Raw genomic sequence first — 13,690 nt, forward strand, 5'->3', positions numbered from 1 at the left:
AGCCCTCGTTCAAATTCAGCCAGCCTAAAGGTTGTCTCCAATATCTTGACTAACAAAAGGCTTTAACCTTTTTGCACTCCTGCTTTAATCAAAAACAATTTTAGTTATAATTGTGAAATTCACAATCACACACGCACATACACACACATATATATAAAGTTAAAACTTAGAGAAAATTCAATTAAAATTCAAATTAGATTTCAATTAGAGTCTAATTTTGTGTTATGCGTCTCTTTTAAACTTTTTAATTTTTGTGTTGAGTGAGTCAGTTCAATACAAAATTAAGAGGTTTAATATAAATGAACCATTAGACACTAAACCATATTTCAAATTATGTATCTAAAATTAGAAGAAAAGAGTTTGAAATATATATATATGAAAAAATTAAGTCTAAATAATAGCATGTTTACAAAAATAAGGATAAATAAAAGTTTTTGATACATACTGTCCTCGTTTCCTCTTGGGTTTTTCATCTGCAACCGGTGCTACTTTTTCCTGTTTCTTCTTGGGTGTTTCTTCAACACCATGTGCTACTGATCTATCTCCACTAGTTTCACCAATTTCACTGTCCTATCATCAGGTACTTGAATGAAACCTGGCCTATGCGGTATAAATATTCCTTCAATTAACTCCCCATAGCGTGCCTTAAGGTCTAGTATACTCTTCAATGGCAGTCTACTAGAAATTATCTCAAAAATATGTGGGCAATCAAGTGGAATTTCTTTGATGGATTCCTCAAATATTTTCTTCTCTTCAGAACTCCACTCAGTACGTGATGGTAACTAAGGATGGTAAAGAAGCGGGGAAGAAGACAACGGATTCATTGTGACAAGTGAGTCGACAAACAAATAGAAGAATAAAGGACTATGGTAGTTGCGAATTGTAATAGAAGAGAACGAGGCAATTCTTATATAGACCCGGTTTTGGTTTTGCAACTCCAGTCCTAGCCAGTAAAGGATTTACAACTCCAGTCCTAGCCAGTAAAGGATTTACAACTCCTAGTCCTAGCCATTAAAGGATTTACTTCAAAGAAGTACTGTTCCTGACTCTGTGGTAATAAATAATAATGAATTTCAATAAACAAGTAATGTAGTTTTTTAAAAGTTGACCTGGACCATTCACGTCAACAATTTCTAAAATAATTTGTAGTTATAACAAATTTTTTTTATTTTTTTATAGACTCACAATAAAGTATTCTTTTATTTCATAGTTTAATGTCCACATAAAGTTGGGAATGAGGTACACTTTCACTCTCTCTCTCTTCGCCCGCGCGGGGGGGGGGGGGGGGGTAGCCTTTTAATTTAAAAGGTTTTATATATAATAATTGCAAAACCACACAATGCGTGAGAATATGGTAATTTGGAATAATGTATAGTTTATTTCCTAAAATTGAACTGTTTCCAAAAATATTTTTCACCTATCATTCTATTAATTTTGGGGGTTTTTTTTTATAGAGAAACTTGGGTGTGTTTGAGTGATATAATTCATTTTTTAATTGGTTTGTATTCTTCAAGTTTTTGTTAAAGTTTGTTATGTTTTTTTCTTTTGTTTGGGTACAACTAAAATTTTTAAGTTTCAAATTAATTAATCAAATTTCTCATCAAAAAAATTACAATTGATTGACATATTCAAATGCATAGTCTTGTAGATCGTATTTTGATATAAATTCAAATTCTTACTTCTAAAATATTTAAGAGTTAACTCAAACCAAAACCATAAAAGGGAGAGAGAGAGAGAGAGAGAGAGAGAGAGAGAACATGTGATGGGGAACTCAAAAGGCACACCAACAAAATATATCTTAAACTAGAAACTCCTTGTCCTTATGATTATAATTTTACAATTTAATTATAATTCGATCAAGAAGGGCCTTTTGGTTCTAGTACAACAATGCATGCATGGTGAATATTAAAATACTTAATAATACAATCAACCAATAAATTATGACTTAATTATTCTATCGCTAAGATCTATTGGATGTTATTAACTAATGAGATACGACATTGCACTATTAGCTAGCACCAACCAAGAATTTCTAAGGAATTTTATGACAAATTTATCCTCCATTTTTGTGACCCCAATGTATTGTTTCATTGAGATCGAATTGAAATAAAAGTAGTACCAAACTTCAAATCGACTTCCCATGAGGCATGAAAAGAGTCTAAAATGTAGAGCTTAATTGAGCATAAGAGCAATGGTGCTAAAATAATTTGACAACATTTTTTACACCTATTGGCTGCAGTGGCTCCAAAATGTTTTCCATGTGGGTTAGTAAGAAGATAAAACTTACAGTCTATGAGAGTTTTTTATTTTTTTATTTATTACAAATTTGTTTATACTTTATACTCAATCCATCTCTTTCTCTGACCTTTCACCTATTGACTTTTGTTATTGAGAAATATACCAAGAAAATCTTTTTCTTAACTTTGATTTGTTTTTCTTTATTTTGATGGGACTCTAAATGGATTCTTTGAAATCTGGGATTCCACTAAAAAGAGAACCTTTTCTGGTATTTTTCTTTTGGTAGAACTGAGAGCACCCATTTTCATAGAGACCTAGTGCAAGATTCTCAAGGTTATTGTTGTTTAAGAAGTTAGATTAATTACTTCTAATGGGTTTGTGCTGTGGCTTTTTTTTTTGGTGGTACTCTTCCAAATGTTTTTGCCTAGTTCTATGGTGGAAAAGTCTGGGAGTCAATTCTAAAAATTTCAAGTTTTTGAAGAAGATGGGTGTGGAAACCCAGCATCTCCAAACTTAGATTCACTACAACCCAACCTTCAAGTACCATAGAAACACCATGGTGCCCAGTCTGTGGCCACAAATCTACCCCATTGGCAGTCGTGCTACCACTGCGAAATGCCTCAAGAGTCAAGACACCATTGCTAATCTCGTATTGAAATACACATAACATCACTGATCTCCTTGCTCTATCAACAGTTGTGTTTCAGTGAATTTGGGTTTGGGGTTCAGTCTAAATTTAGGGATTTTGGCTGAAACTTATGGAGTTAATTTGATCTTTCTTGATTGATGTCATAAAATTTGCTATGATTTTTTTTTTTTTTTTTGTTGAGAATATGATCTGTGATTGTTGGACTATAGATTAGTGTTTGGTTACCAAGAAATGGATTGAAATGAAATTTGTTAAAAAATTGTAAGAATATTCAAAGAAGAGATAAAGAAAAGAAAAAAAATTGGTTTAAAAAAAATAATTGAAGCTGATGTGGCTTTTTTTTTTTTTTTTTTTCCATGCAATCGCTGATGTGGCCACACATTTGCATTTGATTTAATATTTTAGCACTAAACATGCCAACAAGACAAACTGTTTGCCACGAAGGCATTTTCCATTAGTGAATTAATTGTAGGGATCAAATTGACTGCAAATTAAAAATAACTGAGACCAAATTGACTGCTATTAAAATGTAGGGACCAAAATGATGTTTTTGCCTTAAATATGTCAATTTAGTTCTTAATCTTTTGGTGTTGTATCAAAATGGTAGTATTTGCCCGTTAAGTGATAGATAAAAAATGTTGACATGATTAACAATTAAAATAAAATAATGTTTTCTTGCAACATAATCGCACTAATTTCCTCATGATGCCAAATGCACACGAAGAATAATGTAAAACAGAAACTAAAGCAAAGAGTTTTGAAAAAGACCCGAAGATTATTGTATTGCTCTCCAAACTAGATAGCTGGGGGGGGGGGGGGGGAGCAGGAACAAACCAGACGTACTATAGTTTGCTATATGTCTGCCTTTGAAAATTTCCTAGTTCAAACTTCAAACTCAGAGCATCCACAGCAGTGGAGCTAAACATTTAGTTTTTTAACTCCATAAAAAGTTACTTTATCTATTTTACCTACTCACTTTACAAAATATGCTGCAGCAGTGGATATATTTTAGCTTTCAACACAATAAAATAATATATATATCATAATAAAATAATATATCCACTATAATAAAATAATATATCATCTACAATAAACATTCATCACAACCACATACATGACCACAGACGTTGCCACATCAGCACCACCACCACCATCACCACAACAAAGAAAAAAAAATCAATTAAGCCCACACCCACACCCACCACCACGAAACCCACCCGAGCCACCACCATGAAACCCACCTGAGCCACCCAGTAACCTACTCACGAACCACACTAACCCATCATAGCACACCAACCACACTACAACCCACCGACGCCGATGAATCCAACCCACGCCGATCTACCCACCACAGCCCAACGACTATTCAACCACACCACGACGACATTGACGATGAGTCGGGCTGGCAATGGTAAACAGAGTGAGATTGAGAGATTGGAGTTGAGAGAGTGAGCTTGAGAGAGATGAGCTTCAGATGAGATGAGAGTGAATGAGAGAAAGAGGCACGGTGTGATAAAAGAATAAAAAAAGAAGAAGCAAATTGTATTATTTTAATCGCCAGCTGGAATAAAAAATTATTTTTTTTAGCTCTCAGCTACAGTGCACATGTATTTATACATGTGCATTGTAGTTGAAAGCTAAAGGAAAATAGATATTCCTTCACTGTTGCAAGATGATTTTTTGTATTTTGGTGGAGCTAAAATAGGTGTATATAGCTATTTAACTTCACTGCTGCAAATGTTTTCAATCTAATTTTTGTCTCTCTTGAGCCATTTCGAGGTGGCTCTTAGTGGAGTAGTAAAATAATATCTAAAAGCAAGCCTGTCTCCTATTCTCACTGCATGGAAGAATTTTTGGACCCATTGTGATTCATGAATAGAAAAGGTAATACCAAACTTCCGATGGACTTCCCTTCGGTACCCCAAAAAAAATCTAGAATGTAAAGCTTAATTTGAGCATAGAGCACCAGTACAAAAAAATATTGATAACATTTTTCACAACCGTTACCTATTGAGTTATAAAACTTTTCCAGGTTTTTATTTAGCTTATTATTGACATTATTTTTTTACTTGCCATTGCATTACTATTGATGCTCTCAATTATTATTATTATTATTTTTTTTTTGGGTCAAATCTTTTATCTGTAGACTTTCTCATCGTGCTAAATCACTTGGAGGAGGCATATTCAAAGACACGTCACGGGCTATTGTAGATTTGTAGTAGACATTTTCAAGCTGACATTGGGCTGGGCATTTCCAAAACTCGGACTAGAAAATCCAACCATGTTAGCTGAGGCAAGGAGAGAGATAGTCACTGGGCTAAGTTCAGTGGAAAAGAAAGGACCATCTAGTGTTGATTGTCACACCCTATTGGGTGGGGCCTTCTTTACAAAAAAAAGACACACGAGGCCCGGTATTTTTTGGAGCTTAACTGACCCGACCTGTCCCCTAATAATAATACTCTATTTTCTATTCTTTTTTTTGAGAAAGAATAATAATACTCTCTTGGTTGCTCCATTCCTCAAGATTCACGACACAATTGAGAGAGGTCAGGATTCTTTTTTTTTTTTTTTGGTGGTAAAATAAGGATAATTATATTAATCATAAGCAATTGGAAGTTTGGAACCCGAATTAAACAGTTTACAAGGTACAGATTTAGAGTCAAAAGAAAGGGCCTCCATAACAACAAAAGGAGGCATTACATAGGAAATAAATGATTCAGATTGGCAGCGGGCAAGCTTTGCAAGCAAGTCAGACTGGGTTAGCCAGTTAAAATAATTTGATTTAGAGAAAAGGTTAATGACTTCAGCAACATCGACATTTATAATAAGTTTGCCAATGTTGAGGCTTTTGACCATAGGGATGCCGTCTCTCAAAGCCCATGACTCCGCAAGAAGGCAACTTGAGGCGCCAATTAATCTAGAAATCCCCTGATTCAAGAGCCATTTGAGTCTCTTAGAAGCCCACCCCCCTCAGCACTGTTTGAAGATGGTGGAACAGATGCATTCACGATACTTGATACTATCACTATAATAAGGTGAGCAATGTCATGTGGGTTCTGCTGCTTCTTTCAATTATGTCGCCATACCATATCTTCTCTTACGTGAGATACGCTGTTCACAAATCAAGTCCTATATATTAATTATTGATTCTGTCAAGTCTGTTGGTTTCTTGTGAAAATACCAAAGTTCAACACCGGATTCAACAACCATGTCCTCGCCACCATCGCTCAACCCAACCACCTCCTGGGCCAGTTGGGTCGGGTCGACTGAGAAACTGGCTGTGGAATCGTTATGAGGGGATTGAAGGATTTGGGGTGGCTTTGTGGCGTTGGAGAAGCCCTTGGGGTAACTTTCGCGGCGGCCTGAGATTCAACTCCGATGAAGTTACCTGGCCTCTGCTCAGACATTGGGGTTGGTTGCCATTGATCACACAGAGAAAGTGAGTCTCCTTTGAGGTTTTGAAACCTCAGATTGTTGAGTCACTGAATACATGTTCTTTCGATTTTTTTGACGCTTTGCTGAATTATATATTTACTGATCACACAAGTGATACCATCCAAGAATTATAGACCGGTACATTTTCTAGGGATAAAGTTGACTCACAACTTCTTACTGGTTCCTAAAAAAAACAGTTGACTCGAAACTTTGCAACCCGCCATTACGGCACAACCACCATGTGTAATTAAACAAAGTTTTCTAATGTTATTTATGAATTTTAATTTAATGCAAAATATATTTTTTAAATCAAAACTTAATGAAATTATATATTCTTCTCAAGAAAAAAAAAATGAATTATATATAATAAAAAATTGAGTGAGTGGGGTGGGTAGGTACCATGTCCACAGAGGCGGAGGCACACATATAAGCTTGGGAGGGCTTCCCCCCCTCCCCCAAAATAAAAAATAAAAATAAAAAAAAAACTTTTGAAACCCTTATCTAATACTTTATAAAAACAAGGTGCCCTTGCAAATGTATTAATTAACCCCTCCAAAAAAAATTCACACGCCAAGTCTAATGTTAGTTTTAGTGGTTTCCTCTTTGAACTATGTTGTGGCTATATGATCAATCAAAGGGTTAAGACAATTATCTCTCAAAACTACATAGAATGACATGCTAGCAAGAGTGATAAAAAATATTTGATACCATAAGTATGTCTTAATTTTATTGGCTGAAAATTAGGTATATCCATAGCATGAAACTATTAGGATTAAAAAAGACATACGGAAGTAATGAAAATAATTAGTTAAGTGGGGCCGTCGAGCAAATTTTGGCATATAAAATGACTAAAACAAAAGTAAAAGTATTAGTTACCCTTCAGTCATTAACCTTTGGTTCATCAAGTGACTAGAGCAATTGTCATGTTTTATTTTGTTGTGGTTCTTATGCATCATACAATGTTAATTTCTTTATAGCTTTCCCTTTGAAATATGACCATTTTAAAATTATAATATTTTAGTTTTTCAAGTGGACTTCATCCAACAAAACACACGTTTGCTCAAACCAAAATAAAATCAATAAAGTTGTCAAGATGCTATTTTTTTTTAAGAAAACAAAAGTGTAGTGTTTGAGCGTGTTCAAACGTGAAAGTCGCAAAAAGTTTATTGTGTTGTATAACTAGTGATTTTTTTGTGTGGCATTCTTAGTCTTTAAGCTTCATTTCTTTATTTCTTTTAACTCTACCTATCTCACACATACATATACATAAATATATGAGTTATGACTAATGTACAAATATGTAATTCGGCCCCAAAAGTTAAAAATATTGGCTATGCCCCTGCATGTCCATGGGCTGCCTAATATTCTATTGACTATTAGTGTGAGGGTAGGGGCTAAAAAACTCACCTTGAAGTATTGGTGGGCAAGACGGAATAGAAAATGATAACTTCTCGATTGCTATCCCTACAGTCTTCCATCCTTTAATGGGTCCCAAGGAAAACTTTTTCAATAATTTCAAAGAACGTTGTGGTAGTTCTGCCAAAAAAAAAAGAAAAAAAAAAAGAACGTTGTGGTACACCCTCTCATATGCAATCCCTACAGTCTTCCATCCTTTAATGGGTCCCAAGGAAAACTTTTTCAATAATTTCAAAGAACGTTGTGGTAGTTCTGCCAAAAAAAAAAAAGAACGTTGTGGTACACCCTCTCCTCATATGAGTTATAAACTCAAATATAAATTTGACTAATACGATTCACCATTCATATAAATAAATAAAAAAATCTTATATCATCATACTTTCAAAGTATAAAATAACTACTCTACTAAAATGCTATGAGCAAAATAAAACAACCAACGCAACAAAAATCACAATATTTTTATAACAACGTGTTTTCTTGTCAACTTGCATAAACTTAGACCCTACAAACTTCTTGTATGAGAGACGCAATTGTATGTGGGTGAGGATTGAGGAGGGAGATGGGGCCATCGCCCCCTAGCTATTTCATAATTTACCATCGTTATATTTTATTAATAAAAATTTTAAACCACATATAAATTTAGGCTAAATTATAGATTATTCCTTCTAATTATTTTGCCTAAAATTTAATTTAGTCTTGTTCTAACTTTTAATTTATTCATTTCAATTTTATAATTTTTACTTTTGTCCAATGTAGTCACTCTATCAAATTTTGTTCAATTGGTTTTGTTTGCTATCCAAAAACAATATTTTAAAAAAAATTTCCTAAACTAAAAAATAAATCCAAAGAACTAAAAAAAAAAAAATTAATTTTTTTTTTGTGCATTAATGTGAAGAACACAGAAGAAAACAAAAGAAAAACGGAGAAGGAAGCTTTCATCGCCAATCTCAAAACCCAAGCAAACAAATCCGATGTGATATCTTTATTTGACAACCCCAATACAATGTTAAGAGTCTTAAGACCCTCAAGGCTTGTCCTATCAGCTTCTGCATAATTTGTTGCTACATAACAGTATAATACCTGTTACCGTTGCTGCATAAAGCTTGCTATTGCATAAGCACAAATGCTTCGAGTGGTTTAGGGTGGTATTGCAACTATTTTTCTGGGATACAAGGCTACTAGCCTGCTATTACTCAGAGTTGTAGGCTATTGTACGTAATTCAGCTTATTGCTTGTAATTGATCAATTGTTGAAACAATCAATGACCATTCTATTGGGGATATCGAGATTTAAGCTTCAATTAGAATTCAATGGCTATCCATGTCATCCTGTTTGCACTTGGTTTCACTCTTTCTTTAACATGTCGTCTTTTGCTAACTCATGCATCATGCATGCTTATTGCTTTTATGTGCTTGCCCGAAGCTTAGCTAATATAGATGAGCAAGAACATAATCCTAAAAATGTCATTTGAATTTTTATAGATGAATAAGAAACTAATTCCAAAATTTATAAAAGCTCATAACAATTAAAACATCTTATTGATGTGAAATTTGGACCACCATTAGATTGGAAGATTAAGTCAGGTCAAGTTTAACGATTAATATGCATTCTTGAAAATTAGGCTGGTCTGGATTGCTTTAGGCCTAATTTAACTTGGAGCTGGGCCTTGGCTCGGGCTCAACCAACTTTGACCTAGATCAGCCCCGAGCCCGATCCCATTCCTTTTTGTTGATTAGTTTTCATAATTTCCTTTAAAGAATCCTAGTATAAAGTTGTAATTATGGTGATTTGAGCCAACAATCTACCAACCATTTTTAGCTATAAATTAACATTCTTCTTCTTCTTCTTTTCCTTATTTTTTATATTTTTATTTTTATGAAAAACTATAAACATTCTTTTTGATAGTTTATAAAGGGAAATATATTTTTAAACTATATTTCAAGGAAAAAGCATAAAGTCCAGGGGGCCCAAATGTTTTCCTAAGGGTAAGACGCACAGGCTTCCCAAATCAAGTCTAAGCCCAAGAGATTTACTATTTTTTTTTTTTATATATAAAAAAAAAAGATTAGGTGAGGTGACCTGTGTGACTTTTCTCCTTAAACGTAACTAGATTTACTAATTTTTATTAACTTATTATTATAACCTTTATCTTGTATGGCTTTACTTGTTGCGTTTGCAGTTGTGCCTTGTTTGTTTGTTTGTTGCAAGTTGTCTCATCCATGAAAATGGCTACAAAATGCCCCCACAAAATCACCTAGTTTTGAGTAGAATTTACTTGATCTCTACCTCTTATTTCTCATCTAGTTATTCAATTCCCTCTACTCAAGGAACTCATAGCCTAATCACTTAAGAACACGAAAGCAAGGCAAGATATTGCGACATTTCTTGAAAAGCGAGAAAAATGACAAGAACTCCAAAATTAATTAACATTTTAAGTATCTTATTATGATAAATTACTGTTAAATATATTTAAGTGTTAATATTTTTTTTACAAATTTATAAGGTTTTTTTTCAGGTATAATTTCTCTTTAATTTTTACATTAATTTTTTTTTAAAATAAATCCACATTATCCATCTAAAGAACAGGCCTTTATTAAATATATGACCTAGTATGCTATATATATATGAGTCCTAACTGGCCTAATGTCCCCTAAAAATACTCTCTCGATTACTCCATTTCTTAATATATATATATATATATATATATATATATATATATATATATATATATATATATATATATATATATCTTTCCCTCTGGAAGTCAAGATTCTGATTCATGACACAATTGAGAGAAGAAAGTAGAGTAGCTAATGGGCCTTCAACAACGTCACCAAAGTTGGAGATTGATGGCATACTCGCTGATGTCGGGTACAAAGTCCGTTCTTCTAAACTCCAATGCTCTGTGTTCAGGCTGTAAGTTATACATACATAATCCTTTGAAAGTTGAAACAATCATCATATCATATCTTATTTGTGCTTTTTATTTATTTATTTTTTTATGAGATAGACTGTTTATAAATCGAGTCCTAACTAGTAACTCCTAAGTATTGATTCTTGATTCTGTGAAGTCTGTTTGTTTCTTGTGAAAATACACCAAAGCTCAACCACCCCAAAAAATTTCAATTCATTTTTTTTTCATTAAATTTTTGGTTTTGTTTGCTCTATTTAATGACTCTTTTGGGAAAAAAAAAAAAAAAATCTCAACCAGAGCTTTCATGAAATATTGTGCTTAGATTTTTTTTCACAATGCCTTAAGATTATGACTATGTCAAAAGTAATTTAAAGCAATTTCTATTCCAACCTATGAAAAGAATGTACACATCCTAGTTTTACTTAACTGCTCTTGAAATGGTCTGTATCTGCATCACCTGGTCTTAAATTTTTCTTTTTTATCATCTCACTTACATTTCTGTTTATTGAACTTCAACATCACTCATAAAAATATATCAAAAACACAACTATTAAATGATGTTCATGGTTGTGTAGGAACACAAAATTTATCTGCTGATAGGCCAATAATGTTTTGACCATTTGTGATGAATTAATCAATTAGTTTAGCCAAGTTAATTAATTAATCCAATTAACATGCAATATGTGTGACAGCACAAACAAATTACCAACTAAGTTAATATGCAGCGGAAAATAAAGTTGACACAGTGATTTGTTTACAAATAGGGAAAACCTCCAAGGCAAAAACCCCACTGGGTGATTTTAAGGTCTTCACTCCCGAGAATTCACTATTATCACAACAAGCGATTACAAGTAAAGGAATCTTAGTACCTTATACTAAGTTACAGTTGAATCAGTGTGGCCGATACCGTACCGGTACTGGCCGTACCGGCCGGTACATACCGTACCGGCCAGTGCACTGGTACTGGTACACTTCTATATTGTACCAGAAAAAATACCGGCCGCGTACCGGCCATACCGGCCAATTTCGGGCAATACCGGCCGGTATCGAGCGTACTGGCCGGTACAGAAAAAAGCTTTTTTTTTTTTTTTTTTTAGTTTTGTAATTTTTAAATTTTTATAAAGGCATAATGGTAACTTATTTACATTAACTTCTTAGTATTATTTGTTTTCTTAGTATGCAATGAACAACTAAGCTTTCTATTTTTTATATTGTGTTTTTTTTCTTTTATTTGATACTAAAGTCTAAAACTATGAATAATTTGTTCTAAATTGAGGTAATGTTTTATAATAAACTTTTATATTTATTATAATATAAGTGAAATATTATATGTTTATAAACATAGTTCTAAAGATTTTGGTGTGTGTGTGTGTGTGTGTATATATATATAAAATAGCGGTAAACCCGAAACGGTACACCGGTATTGACCGGTATCCGAAATTTATCGTACCGGTGGCCAAACCGGTACAGCCTCCGGTACGGTATTGACTTCCTTGAGTTGAATCCTTACCCTAATACCCAATTGGACTTGTTACGTAGTGACAATCTCTCATTTTAATGCACGGCTCCCAGTACGTGACTAACCAATTTATGCACGGATTCAAGTATGTGATTAACCATCAACTTGAGAATGATGTTGGCTGCAAAGTTGATCAGTTCATCAGTTCATCAACACGATGAAGATCACGAAACTTCTTGGTTACAAAACCCTATGGCATACAAACGCAGCAGCTTCTTGAAAATAAAGATGAACTAGGGCATATGTCTCTGGTCACAATATGCTTGTGAAAAACCTTTGCATCAAGTTGCACTCACTTGTGTTGACTGTGATGGCTCTTAAAATAATCTTTATATATGGTTAGGATGTTTAGGATTGTGAGAAAAAAAAAAAAAAAAACTTAAACATGTATACATGGATTGGAGTGAAATCAGATCTGAAAATTTGATTTCTGTAAATCTCAATAGATAAGTTATCTATCGAGCATCGAGCAAAAGATGTCTTTTAAACCTTGATAGATGCTATCTATCGAGCTAGCTGTCAAGATTTAAAATCCAGCACTTCTTCATTTGTTTCTTGGACAGACTTGCATGATTTTAACAATTGGATTTGAACTCTTGTTCCTTGAAGTATTAAACACATCCTAGATCTATCAAATTACAAGTAATGTGTGTTTTGTCAAAAAATTAGCTAATTTTATATTGACATATGTTCCTAATATGATTCGCATATGTCTTAACATCTGCCAATTCTTTTTCACTCTCATATTTGAAAATAGAAAAGTTTGAAACAATAGATTATGGTTAAAGTGATCACCCCGTCCAGCCTCTACCATTTAAAGCAATCATCAACATATGTATTTGATAAATCTCATTATTTTTCTTTTAATTTTAGCTTTTTTTAGTCACTTTATTTTTTTTTTTCTTTCGTCAACAAATAGCCTTACCAAGGGGACATAGCTAATTGTTCCGGCGATAGTCCACTTTTCCACTAGCCTTGCAATATATTTACATATGTTACATTTAAAACATTCATAAACAACTACTTTTTTTTTTGTATATATTTTTTTTTTGTGCAGAAGTTTATATATATAAACGTATTAATATGTGAAAATTTTAACTTTTGATAAGAGGTATAAAAAACCTCTAAAAATGTAATAGTTATATAACATTTAAAATTATTATTTTGAACATATATAACATTTAAATTAAGTAAAATAAACATACACATAAACATACATGCACACACAAGAATAGTTTTGTACTCACAAACATTTTTGTTTTGTAAAAATACAAACATTTGGAAATATGAAATTTATTCTATCAAAATTTGAAATGATCATGATATGCCTCTTTGGGATTCTATTTGGATCTATTATGACATCAAGATGTGACAGGAAATGATTGTTCCGATATTTGGTCATTTTGACTCTTATTACAATAGTAGTATATATAATTATTTTTGTAACCCAAATTGGGGATTCCAAAATAGACAATCAGGACTCCTTTCAAGTTCCAGACATTTTTTTTTGGTATGATGG

Source organism: Castanea sativa, chromosome 9 (genome assembly GCF_040712315.1).
Source record: "Castanea sativa cultivar Marrone di Chiusa Pesio chromosome 9, ASM4071231v1".
NCBI classification, from domain to species: Eukaryota; Viridiplantae; Streptophyta; class Magnoliopsida; order Fagales; family Fagaceae; genus Castanea; species Castanea sativa.